Source organism: Schistocerca nitens, chromosome 1, assembly GCF_023898315.1.
Source record: "Schistocerca nitens isolate TAMUIC-IGC-003100 chromosome 1, iqSchNite1.1, whole genome shotgun sequence".
Classification (NCBI taxonomy): Eukaryota; Metazoa; Arthropoda; class Insecta; order Orthoptera; family Acrididae; genus Schistocerca; species Schistocerca nitens.
Window position 1 is genome coordinate 641,158,472 of NC_064614.1, and position 13,336 is coordinate 641,171,807.

Here is a 13,336-nt window from a genome sequence, read left to right on the forward strand (position 1 = left end):
AAGAGCACTACGGACGGCGATACTGGATGCCGAAATCTGGCCAGCGGCTTTTACGGATCATATGGCGTACGTTTGTACGATTTCACTAACGCGTCAGAAGATATGGCGGAGTAAAGCTCACTGGAAAATGAATTGTGCACTTCTACGTGACACTGAATGTCACCGGTCGATAGAGGCGGCCTGGGAGACCTGCGTTCGCCGCCAACGAGCCTACTCCTCGGTTCTCCTGTGGTGGATAAAATGCGCAAAACCAACGTTACGGAGAACGTTGATACGATACGGGCAGGACAAATCGCAGTGGAACCGCACGACGGCTGATTTTTATTTTACAGCCCTGAGGGAGCTGATGACCCAACAACCATCGCCGGAAAGGCACACGGCCATGCGCAGGACAAAAGCCAAGTTATTACAGCTGACGAGACTAAGAATGGAAGGTATAATGGTCCGGGAGAGATTGGCGGACACAGTTGCTGCCGAAACTCCCTCCATGCACCACGTGGTACGTGAACGCCAACGACGACGCAGGACATTGATCAGGGAACTAATCTCTGAAACTGGCCAGCAAGTTGTGCACCAGCGTGATATTGCGCATGTGTTTACCGACTATTTCCGCCAGTTATATGGACCTGTACATGTGAACCACGAGACACTACATGATGTCATCTCGGAAATGCCAGATAGAGGACCACCACTGGATGCAGAGACTTTCATCACAGCGATAACAGAGGACGAGCTGACAGACGCAGTTGCCAGGGGGGCACCGAACAAGTCCCCAGGACAGGACGGCTTCCCAATTGAATTTTACCGCGCCTTTGCATACCTCATGGGACGGAGCTGGATTCAGATGTACAACGAACTCCTGTTACCGCAGACTGAGATACCTGTCGATTCACGGAGGGTATCATCATCCCAATACCCAAACCACGCGGTGGCAGAAATCCAGGAGATTATAGACCACTCACTCTCTTGAACTGCGACTATAAGATTTTCGCGCGCATCCTTGGGGCTCGCCAGCGGTCTTCACTTTCTGATAGACTCCTCAGAGATTAAACTTGTCTCGGCGGTAAGAGTAACGTACATACGGCGCTCGGTGACTACCGAGATATCATCGCATTAGCAGCGGCATGCCGAGTGCGTGGGGCACTCGTCGCTATTGACTTCGATCATGCGTTCGACAGAGTGGATCATACCTTTTTGCATGCGGTGATGGGCAGATTGGGAATCCCGCAGGCCTTCATCCTAGTGATCATGCGACTGTTACACGGCGTACGATCAAAGGTCTCGGTGAATGGGCGGGGCACTGACTACATTGTTATTTCAAGGTCAGTTCGTCAAGGTTGCCCCCTTTCGATATTTTTGTATGCAATGGCTTTGGAACCCTGTCTATATGGTCTCCGAAGACGGTTGGAGGGAGTGCCGTTGCCACAACTGACCTTTCATTGCCGCGCTTATGCAGACGATGTGATGCTGGTGGCACGGACAGGCGAAGAAGTACGTACGGCGTTGGCATGGATACAGCGATATGGGATGGCGGCAGGAAGCGTGCTTAATCTACAAAAATCACGCTGCATGAACGTCGGTCGAGGATTACAACCGGGGGAGGAAGGCCCGCTCATCTTAGTTAAGACCACAAAATGCCTAGGTATTACGTTCCACACGGATGTGCAGCGGACAGCAGCGGATAACTACCGACGCATATTGAAGCTGATGCGGACAATGGTGCTGTTACAGAAATTAAGAGCGTTGGATATGATTCAGAGGGTGACCTATGTTAACGTATACCTAGCACCGAGACTCACTCACGTAGCGCATGTCCTGCCTTTAACGCGCACAATGGCATCACGGATACAAGCAACTTTCGGAACCTACGTGAGTGTGGGACACCTGTTTAAGATCCGATACACAACGCTTACGCTACCACCTGGAGAGGGTGGACTTGGTCTAGTGAACGTGTATGAAAAGGCACGGGCGTTATTCGTAAGTACGATTTTCCGACAGTGGCGCGGTCAATTTCGCAATATCTCGGGTGCGTTGGCCGATGTACTAGCGCCCGCTTCAATGCTGCCCCCAGTCAATGTGGGCCATATTTCACCGAAGCTGTCACATTTCAAGTCTTTTTTTTTTTTGGAGCTTAGCTATGTCAGAGATTCCTTCCCAACAACACGACTACCGACGACGCGAGACGTATACCAACTCTTACTGCGCCGGTGCCCCAGGAATACCCTGGAAAAGAAGTACCCAGACAAGAACTGGCGACAGATATGGCGCGTTATACGGAACGTTTACCTCCCAACGTCGGTACGCTCAACATGGTATGTGGTGATAAATAGGAAGTACGCAACGAATCAACGACGGCACGCGATTCATTTGGCAGACACTCCACTATGTTTAGGCTGCGAAACAGTGGACACTGATGAACATCGTTTAGTATGTAGTGGGACGGCTCCAGTGTGGCACTTGGCACAACAGATATTGGCGTTCCTGTTACGCTCCGCCCCTCACACAATTTCATCAGACACATTTTTTTCCCCCCAAGAATCTTATTTCCCGGTCCAAAAAACCAATGCGGTGACATGGGTGCGGGGAATGGTGGTGGGCTACGTATATAACGAATCGGAAAAGGACAAAATTGATTTTTGGCATTTTCTCCTGGATGGACACACGAAGCTGCAACAGCATAAGAAATATGGGCAAGACTTCGCTAATTACTTGCGACTTACATTTACCGACCCGCCGGCCAGATGGGGTGTGACGGGTGAGAGATGAGATAGACGAAGAAGCCGAGATAGACATCGATCACACTTACGGACCCTTAGTTAATTTCGAGAAGACGACCCAGTCTTACACCAACGTCTGGAGAACGAGTCGATAGATGGCTCTCTTGCTCTATCGAACGTCGGGTCGTGAGCAGGTGTCGCCCCCGACACGAATTTCATTTCATTGCTACAGGAGCATGTTTCTTTTGTATTTGTACTATCCGCAATGTCTTCATGTCTTTCATTTGGGCATTTTCAGTTTTATTTATTTTCTTAATTAATTAATTTTCTCATTAGCCACTATTTGTCAACATAGGGACTTTGTAGACACTATTTATGCGGTAGTACCACAAAATGTATGTCAGCAAAGGTGGTAAGCCTGACATTCGATTTAAAAAAAAAAAAAAGATGGATAGAGCGTCTGCCATGTAAGCAGGAGATCCTGGGCTCGGGTAAAAAAAAAAAAAAAAAAAAAAAAGTCAGCGCGACAGACTGTCAATCCACAGGGCCCGGGTTCGATTCCCGGCTGGGTCGGAGATTTTTTTCCGCTCAGGGACTGGGTGTTGTGTTGTCCTAATCATCATCATTTCATCCCCATCGACGCGCAAGTCGCCGAAGTGGCGTCAAATCGAAACACTTGCACCAGGCGAACGGTCTACCCGACGGGAGGCCCTCGTCACACGACATTTCATTTCACTGAACCTATTTGGCATACTATGCCTGGGAGAGCGTCGTGCTTGTCGAACATCTCTGTAGCCTCGTCTTACAAGGATGTGACGGACGTAGCATCCACCCGGGTGCCGTACCCCACACAGTGAGAAAGTGGCATGCTGACAGCTTATACCCATCCGGGCCTCATATTTGGTACACACCACCGAAGTAAAGACAGACAGCGTTCGATCAATGCCAATTTTGCCACAACTTCCATATGGACGCCACTGAGAAGTGGCAAACAGCCTGCACTCGACGGACACGACTCGGGGCTGCCCTCATCGCTCACTGTCGCGGCCACAACTGCAGTACACGAGCTGGCCGCAACTCGAGGCACTTCAGCGGATCGGGTGTTACCTTCCTCATCCGTAGGCCGACTTCGGACTGAGAACCAACGCTGTTACGCTTCCGCCTCGACCACAGATAACAAGCCCCACAGTGCACTCGTGGCAGGGCTCTCAATATCGACACCCAGAGACGTGCAGGCATTAATCACACGTCTCAGGTTACGAGGGGCGTTTGAAAAGTCCGTGCAAAAACAAAAACTACTTACGTGTTTAGGGTAAACCTTTTCTATTTTTCGACGTAGTCTCCTTTTAGACTTATCCAGCGTTATTCTAATTAGTTGATCCCTTCCGAATGAAATGAATTTTCCAAGTCTGCAAATAGCAATTAGTTGCTGCAATCACCTCCTCGTTTGAATAAAATCTTTGTCCCGCCAGCCATTTCTTCAAATTGGGGAACAAATAGTAATCCGAGGGAGCCAATTCTGGAGAACAGGGGGGATGTGAAACGAGTTAGAATCCTATTTCCATTAATTTTGGGAACACAACTGCTGCGGTGTGTGCTGATGCATTTTTGTGATGGAAAAGGACTTTTTTGTGGTCCAATCGCCGGCGTTTTTCTTGCAGCTCGGTTTTCAAACGGTCCAGTAACGATGAATAATACGCACCTGTAACAGTTTTACCCTTAGTCGATGAGCATTACCCCTTGCGAATCCCAAAAGACAGTCGCCATAACCTTTTCGGCCGAAGGAATGGTCTTCGCCTTTTTTGGTGCATATTCTCCCTTGGTAGCCCATTGTTTAGATTGTTGTTTGGTCTCAGAAGTATAGTAATGTATCCATTTTTCATCCACAGTGACGCAACGACGCTTGAAGTCCTGTGAATTTTTCCTGAACAGCTGCAAACCATCCTTGCAACACTTCAGACGATTCCGTTTTTGGTCAAGCCTGAGCAATCGCGGAACCCATCTTGCGGATAGCTTTCTCATGTCCAAATGTTTATGCAAAATATTATGTACCCATTCATTCGAGATGCCCACAGCACTAGCAATTTCACGCACCTTAACTCTTCTGTCATCCATCACCATATCATGGATTTTGTCAATGATTTCTGGAGTCGTAACCTCCACAGGGCGTCCAGTTCTAATCGAAGGTGCAGAGTCACCGTAATGTTTATCAAGGTTCCCTTTAGTCTCCTGAGGCGTTTTGCCTTTCTTAAAGTCATGTTTAATCACCATACGAAATTCTTTTTCGTCCATTTTTTGACAATCACTATACTTCCTTGATTCACACGAATTCCAAACACAAAGAAGTAGACCAATATGGCTGAAACTTGGTGGCATTCTTTCCAAAGATGCTACTAACTAAACATGACATCGATACGCGCCGGTGGTGCCATCTCTCGGACTTGGCACAGACTTTTCAAACGCCCCTCGTACGTTTCTTCTCTTCTGTCGCCACTTGTTTCATCTCGTAAACGAGTCAAACTGGAATCCCGCAGCAAACACCACTGACATTATAATTGACCTTACTTTTAATCTGTAAATGTTAACAGGCATTCTTCCACTTGAAAAAGTGTATGTATGCACAAAACCATTCTTTATAAATATTATTACTGTCGGCCGAGCGGTTCTAGGCGCTTCAGTCCGGAACCGCGCGACCACTACGGTCGCAGGTTCGAATCCTGCCTCGGGCATGGATGTGTGTGATGTCCTTAGGTTAGTTTGGTTTAAGTAGTTCTAAGTCTAGGGGACTGATGGCCTCCTATGTTAAGTCCCATAGTGCTTAGAGCCATTTGAACCATTATTACAATCTGTTGTTTGGTTAACAATACCTGCCCCTGCATGCCAATCCATTCTGTGTAAACCGCACATCAATAGCACTTTCCATTTCCGCAATACTGAGAGGGCAAGTTTTAAGTGATTAACCCTATATAAACTAATACGAACAATACATTCCACGTAACGTGTGTCCAATTTTCAATAGTTAAGGAGGTAGAGCTCTTAAAATGTAGCCCGAACAAATATACATAGAAGGAGTTAGCACAGGCGTGATTATTTTTTCTTTGTATTCTTCAGCTGCGAATCACAGGCAAAAATCAAAAGAGGACCTTGGTGGCCAAGCAGTACAACGATTTCTGCCGATACGTCTTCCGGGTAACGTTATGTTCCCATGAAGTGTCACCTAACGTCTAGAAAGTGCAGCGGCTTGCCGGAAGAAGATTGGCCTTCTCATCCCTGTAGACAAAGGAACCTTTTAAAGTATTGATGGAAACTCATTTTCAAGAAAGTCTAGTTAACAGTGTGATGTATCTTTTTCAGTTAGCGTTTGTACCACACTCAGATCGCGTTGCGATATCTAAATAGCTATAAAGCTAAATGCACGATCCTTTTAAAATCATCTGACACCATTCTACATTTTACTCTCTGGAGTAAAACAATATAAAAGGAATTGTCATCCACTACAGAGCCCATTTTATTCGATATTGTTGAACTCACTCATCACGAATGAAATGATATTGCTGTTATGATTCTGTATGCTTCAGCAATAAATCAAATAATTAAACGAAATAATTTTAAATGCGAACATTTTAGACTAGGCTTTACCGGGACTGTTATTGATATCGAATGAAACAAGTTCACTGTTACCAGTCGCTGTTTGTTTATTTCCACAACTCGTTTTAAAGGTTTAAACTTCCATCAACACGCGGATTTATGGGTGGTATGGTATCTGTGTGTTGTGTTACGGCTTTGGGGTAACCTGTGGCTCTGTGTAATACACTCCTGGAAATTGAAATAAGAACACCGTGAATTCATTGTCCCAGGAAGGGGAAACTTTATTGACACATTCCTGGGGTCAGATACATCACATGATCACACTGACAGAACCACAGGCACATAGACACAGGCAACAGAGCATGCACAATGTCGGCACTAGTACAGTGTATATCCACCTTTCGCAGCAATGCAGGCTGCTATTCTCCCATGGAGACGATCGTAGAGATGCTGGATGTAGTCCTGTGGAACGGCTTGCCATGCCATTTCCACCTGGCGCCTCAGTTGGACCAGCGTTCGTGCTGGACGTGCAGACCGCGTGAGACGACGCTTCATCCAGTCCCAAACATGCTCAATGGGGGACAGATCCGGAGATCTTGCTGGCCAGGGTAGTTGACTTACACCTTCTAGAGCACGTTGGGTGGCACGGGATACATGCGGACGTGCATTGTCCTGTTGGAACAGCAAGTTCCCTTGCCGGTCTAGGAATGGTAGAACGATGGGTTCGATGACGGTTTGGATGTACCGTGCACTATTCAGTGTCCCCTCGACGATCACCAGTGGTGTACGGCCAGTGTAGGAGATCGCTCCCCACACCATGATGCCGGGTGTTGGCCCTGTGTGCCTCGGTCGTATGCAGTCCTGATTGTGGCGCTCACCTGCACGGCGCCAAACACGCATACGACCATCATTGGCACCAAGGCAGAAGCGACTCTCATCGCTGAAGACGACACGTCTCCATTCGTCCCTCCATTCACGCCTGTCGCGATACCACTGGAGGCGGGCTGCACGATGTTGGGGCGTGAGCGGAAGACGGCCTAACGGTGTGCGGGACCGTAGCCCAGCTTCATGGAGACGGTTGCGAATGGTCCTCGCCGATACCCCAGGAGCAACAGTGTCCCTAATTTGCTGGGAAGTGGCGGTGCGGTCCCCTACGGCACTGCGTAGGATCCTACGGTCTTGGCGTGCATCCGTGCGTCGCTGCGGTCCGGTCCCAGGTCGACGGGCACGTGCACCTTCCGCCGACCACTGGCGACAACATCGATGTACTGTGGAGACCTCACGCCCCACGTGTTGAGCAATTCGGCGGTACGTCCACCCGGCCTCCCGCATGCCCACTATACGCCCTCGCTCAAAGTCCGTCAACTGCACATACGGTTCACGTCCACGCTGTCGCGGCATGCTACCAGTGTTAAAGACTGCGATGGAGCTCCGTATGCCACGGCAAACTGGCTGACACTGACGGCGGCGGTGCACAAATGCTGCGCAGCTAGCGCCATTCGACGGCCAACACCGCGGTTCCTGGTGTGTCCGCTGTGCCGTGCGTGTGATCATTGCTTGTACAGCCCTCTCGCAGTGTCAGGAGCAAGTATGGTGGGTCTGACACACCGGTGTCAATGTGTTCTTTTTTCCATTTCCAGGAGTGTAAACAAAAACAAAACCCTCTCTCAGAATATTCCTTCGTGGAGGTCTTTGACTAAAGACTGAACGTAACTTGGCAAAACATTTACATTTACATTTAGTCGTAAGTCAAAGACACCAAGTAACATATTCTGAAAAAGGGTTTTGTTTTTCTCTACTAGAAATTGCCACAGATTACCCCAAAGTCGTAACACACATGGCACAACACACGTAAATTCACCCGCTGATTGAGATTTATACCTTCGAAACGCGTTGTGGAAAAAAATAAACAGTGACTGGTATGAACTAACTTGTTGTTCCATTCGATAAATGAAATAATTTCACCCGACTACGTAATTTATACCAACTTCAGTCGTTGATATATAAATGAAATATTTAAGTGAACGAGCGTCAAAGATCACAGTTAGACACACTTTAGAGTAGTATAATATAACATGTGATGTATTCGTTTTCTGACTTACGTTGAATCGGTTTACGAACTTATTTTTTATTACGGCTACTTTAACAAGAACTTGCAACTTGGAGGTAGTTTTCAAGATAAAATTTTTCTTTTTCATACCGTGAAAGTCAGTTTGTTTTACGCAGTGGCCGGCCGCGGTGGTCTAGCGGTTCTGGCGCTGCAGTCTGGAACCGCGGGACTGCTACGGTCGCAGGTTCGAATCCTGCCTCGGGCATGGGTGTGTGTGATGTCCTTAGGTTAGTTAGGTTTAAGTAGTTCTAAGTTCTAGGGGACTTATGACCTAAGATGTTGAGTCCCATAGTGCTCAGAGCCATTTTTTTTACGCAGTGTACCACCATACAGGCAATGTATTATCGCATATTTTGGTTGATGATGCATAACGTATTAGTATGGGGATCTGTACATAACAGACCAAGTTAACTAGCAGTCTATTGTACCACACCACATATTTACAGAGAAGTGTTCTTGAAAATGTGTCACCACCAAGGCAGACGAGTTTTCGTCGAACCACCGATGTGAGTTGCAAGTGTTACTGATACCGTCAAGAGGGAAAGTAGCTTCATCAGTAAACAGTATTAATGGGGTTACGCGGCGATTTCTGAGTAGCCAGTGACAAAATCTACTTTCTCCTTCTCGAAGGTATTGAATCCGCTGTAAATGGTAGGAACAGAGGCCGTGCATACGTAATGTACGCCATCTTGTTTGTGCGTATCACATATAGGTGTAGAAATTATGCGTGTGATTGCTGAGAGATTACGTTACACCAACTGCATAATGCCTCCATCCACATTCTGTTCATTTGAACGTTCAGATGAGATACGACTGATGGTCAAACCACCAGTCTTAGCAGCTTAGTAAAAACAAGAGTGAACGCTCAAAATGGCTCAAATGGCTCTGAGCACTATGGGACTCAACTGCTGTGGTCATAAGTCCCCTGGAACTTAGAACTACTTAAACCTAACTAACCTAAGGACATCACACACATCCATGCCCGAGGCAGGATTCGAACCTGCAACCGTAGCAGTCGCACGGTTCCGGACTGCGCGCCTAGAACCGCGAGACCACCGCGGCCGGCAGAGTGAACGCTCTTTAATCTGGTACTCTGCAGTTAAGGAATCGTTTACCTGATGGTCAAACCACCAGTCTTAGCAGCTTAGTAAAAACAAGAGTGAACGCTCTTTAATCTGGTACTCTGCAGTTAAGGAATCGTTTACCATGTTTTCTACAAGCGGCAGCACGGTTTCCATTACAAAATCAGGCAAACTCAGCGTCTGTAAATACGTGACCCCGCACCGGGTAAATGAAACTGTAGAATTGGCCAACAAATCACAGTCACAGTTGAAAAATTTAATTATGTAAAAAATGGTTCAAATGGCTCTGAGCACCATGGGACTTAACATCTGAGGTCATCAGTTCCCTAGAACTTAGAACTACTTAAACCTAACTAACCTAATGACATCACCCACATCCATGTCCGAGGCAGGATTCGAACCTGCGACCGTAGTGGTCGCGCGGTTCCGAACTGAAGCGCCTAGAACCGCTCGGCCACCTCGGCCGGCTTAATTATGTAAAATCAATCACAACTTCATAACTTAAACTTCAAAACAAAAATGATAATGGATAAATAGAGCTACAGCAACTGGAGTACCAACAGGCAGAACGAAACTTATGTCTGTAGCAGCTGTAGCTCTTTAAACAACATAATTTACACCCGTATTATATGGAATGTTTGGATCAACTCAGCTATAAATACCGGATGTTGGCTTCATCCAGTTACGTGATGATGTTGTGCAGTATGACGCCACATGTGTGCAAACAGAAGTAGAATAGAATACTGATTTTTTTTTTTGCATCTATATTATTACTTAGAATGTAGCCTATGTTAAGAACCTGGTCTGTAACGAAGCCTGTGGTATAATATATGCTTGACATCATTCAGGCTACACATTATCAGGTAAGTTGCAAGGTGACCATTTGATTGTGAATAGGCGGTGCCAACGAATGTGAGTACTAAATCATAGATTCGATGAGGTACTTATCTGTAGGGTAGACCGAGGCTTAGGTTAGGTTGACAGGTCGCAGCATGCTTGTGATTTTGCAAAGAAGTATCGAAGGCTGCAGCTAATCAGAATTGATTTTTTTCTACTTAGTCTACACTACCATCTTGTTCAATATTTACTGTTCCTCCTGGAACGCCCTATAGATCAGTAATAAATAAAGAAATAAGTAACTCATCCCCAGTAGTAGCACAGTCTAATATAAACTGTCGTGGTACTCACTTCTGTGAAAGTTGTTATTGTCAGGCAGTTGCAACTACACTAGCGCCCCTAGCGGAGAGAGACCTAGCCGTAAGATTGTTTGTTTTTAACTTTATTTCTATTTTATTAAAGAAAGAGTTATTATATATTTGTTTTCCGAGCATTTACTTATTGAAATAATCGGCAAAAGCACTATGAACCACATGAACACAGCAATATGCTGCATGCGATTTATTTTTGACACTCGCAAATAATGCGATAGTTACAACCTTCTGAAGAAGGACACTAAGTGCCTAAAGGCGATTAATGTCATAAAATTTCTTTCGTGAAACTGGAAGTTGATTATTTCAATAGATAAAACTATAGTTGCTGAAGATGGTTAATTACTGATTTATCATGAGACATAAATGATCGTGAAGTAAAAATAAAAAAAGAGCAGATAGTCACCGATTCAGTGACATAATCTACAGTTTATTCTAGCAGAAATACTTTCGAATATGTATATAATTGTAGCTTACTCTGTTGAAAGCAACAGAATATAACCACAGAGTTTCATGCATGACAAGCATACATCTCTGCCGCTGTCTATTCTTATTACGATAGTCATTTTCCTTGACACGTCACTCTTTTGTTTGGAGTCTGAAAATTCTCACTTTGTTATACTTCACTCGATTTACCAATGCACGAATATTTTTGTAGACATAATTAATTTTTCTTCAAAGATGACTATGTTGAAGATTCTCGCCATTTGTAGCTCAGAGGAAGCAACAATTGCAGAATTGGTTTCTTCTGTGTTGGGAAAGAAATGTGTTGTATTTTATGTTTCATTATCACGTCTGTGTGGTTTCTTCTTCAGCTACATTTGTGATGACTTTATGTTGCGGTAAGTAATGTAGGTTTTATATTCCATACAAGTTTTCTACTTTGATTTGGCTGCAAGAGTAGCGAACAAAACTTCACTTTGCTGAGTAGATATAAGGCGTCTTTCTACAAGAAAATCTGGTCTTCTGCTGTTTCCTGGACCTTCTTTGTTCTCAAAAGAAAACGACATTTTTCAGTAAATGCCTCTAGTTGCAACAGAATCGCAAATAAACTGTCTCGTAATGAAGTACCGTTTCATATATCGCAGGGTGTTTAGGAAACTAAAGAAAGACAAATATGGTGTAATTTTTAGTTAATGCCAACTTTTATTGCATACGTACGCCCATATTTGCAAAAACTATGTTACAATTCAGTATAAGCGGTACTATTCGCTCTCATCCGATGTTGTTTTGTGGTCTTTAGTCTGAAGACTGGATTGATGCAGTTCTCCAGACTGCTATATCCTGTGCAAGCCTCTTTATCTCCGAGTAACTACTGCAACCTACATCCTCCTGAATCTGCTCTCTTGGTCTCCCTCTATGGTTTTTACCGCCCATACTTTCCTCCAGTACTAACTGGTGATAGGTTGTGCCATAAATTTTTCTCCCCAATTCTATTCACTGTCTCCTCATTAGTTACGTGATCTACCCATCTAATCTTTACCATTGTTCTGCAGAATCACATTTCAAAAGCTCCTCTTCTCTTCTTGTCTAAACCGTTTATCGTCCATGTTTCACTTCCGTACATGACTACAATCCATACATCTTTCAGGAAAGACTGCTTAACACTCACATATATCGTCGATGTTAACAAATTTCTCTTCTTCAGATACGTTTTTCTCTACTTCGATCATCATCAGTTATTTTTCTGCCAGATAAGAAAATTCATGTAGAAATTTAATTCGGCTACATCCCATTATTCTTTTTTTGCTTTTGTTGATATTCATCTTACATCTTCCTTTCAGTACACTGTCCATTTCGTTCAACTTGTCTTCGAAGTCATTCGCTGCCTCTCACAGAATTACAATTTCATGAGCAAACCACGAAGTTTTTACTTCTTCTCGCTGACGTTAATAAGTACATCAAATTTTTCTTTCGTTTTCTTTATTGCTTTCTCACTGTACAGATTGAAGAATATCGGGTTTGGCTACAACCCCGTCTCATTTTCTTCTCAACCACTGCTTCCCTATCATGCCCCTTGACTCTTTGTAACTGGCGTCTGGTTTGTATATAACCTCTCGCCTCCTGCAGTTTACCCCCTGCTATCTCCAGAATTTCAAAGAGAGTATTCCAGTCAACATTGTCAAAAGCTTTCTCTAAGTCTATAAATGATAAAAACATTGGTTTGTCTTTCCCTAACCTATCTTCTAAGTCAAGTCGCAGAGTAAGTATTTTCTGGCGTGTGTCCGGAATCGGAAATGACCTTCTGCGAGGTCGGCGTCTAGCAGTTTCCCTTTCGTATGTAAAGAATTCGTGTGAGTATTTTGCAACCACGACTTACTAAACTGATAGTTCGGTAATTGTCACACCTGTCAGCAACTGCTTTCTTAGGATTTTGTAGTTATTATATTCTTCTTGAAGTCTGAGGGTATTTTGCCTGCCTCATACAAGTTGCACACCAGATGAAGGATGTCAGTATTTCTGACGAAATGTTGTCTACCCCCGGGGCCTTGTTTTGACTTAAGTCTTTCAGTGTACTGTCAAATTCTTCTCCCAGTATCATATCTCCCCTCCGACCGTCATCTACATCGTTTTCCATTTCTCTAATATGGCCTCCGAACTCAAGTTAATCCAATGTCACATTCAAAAATG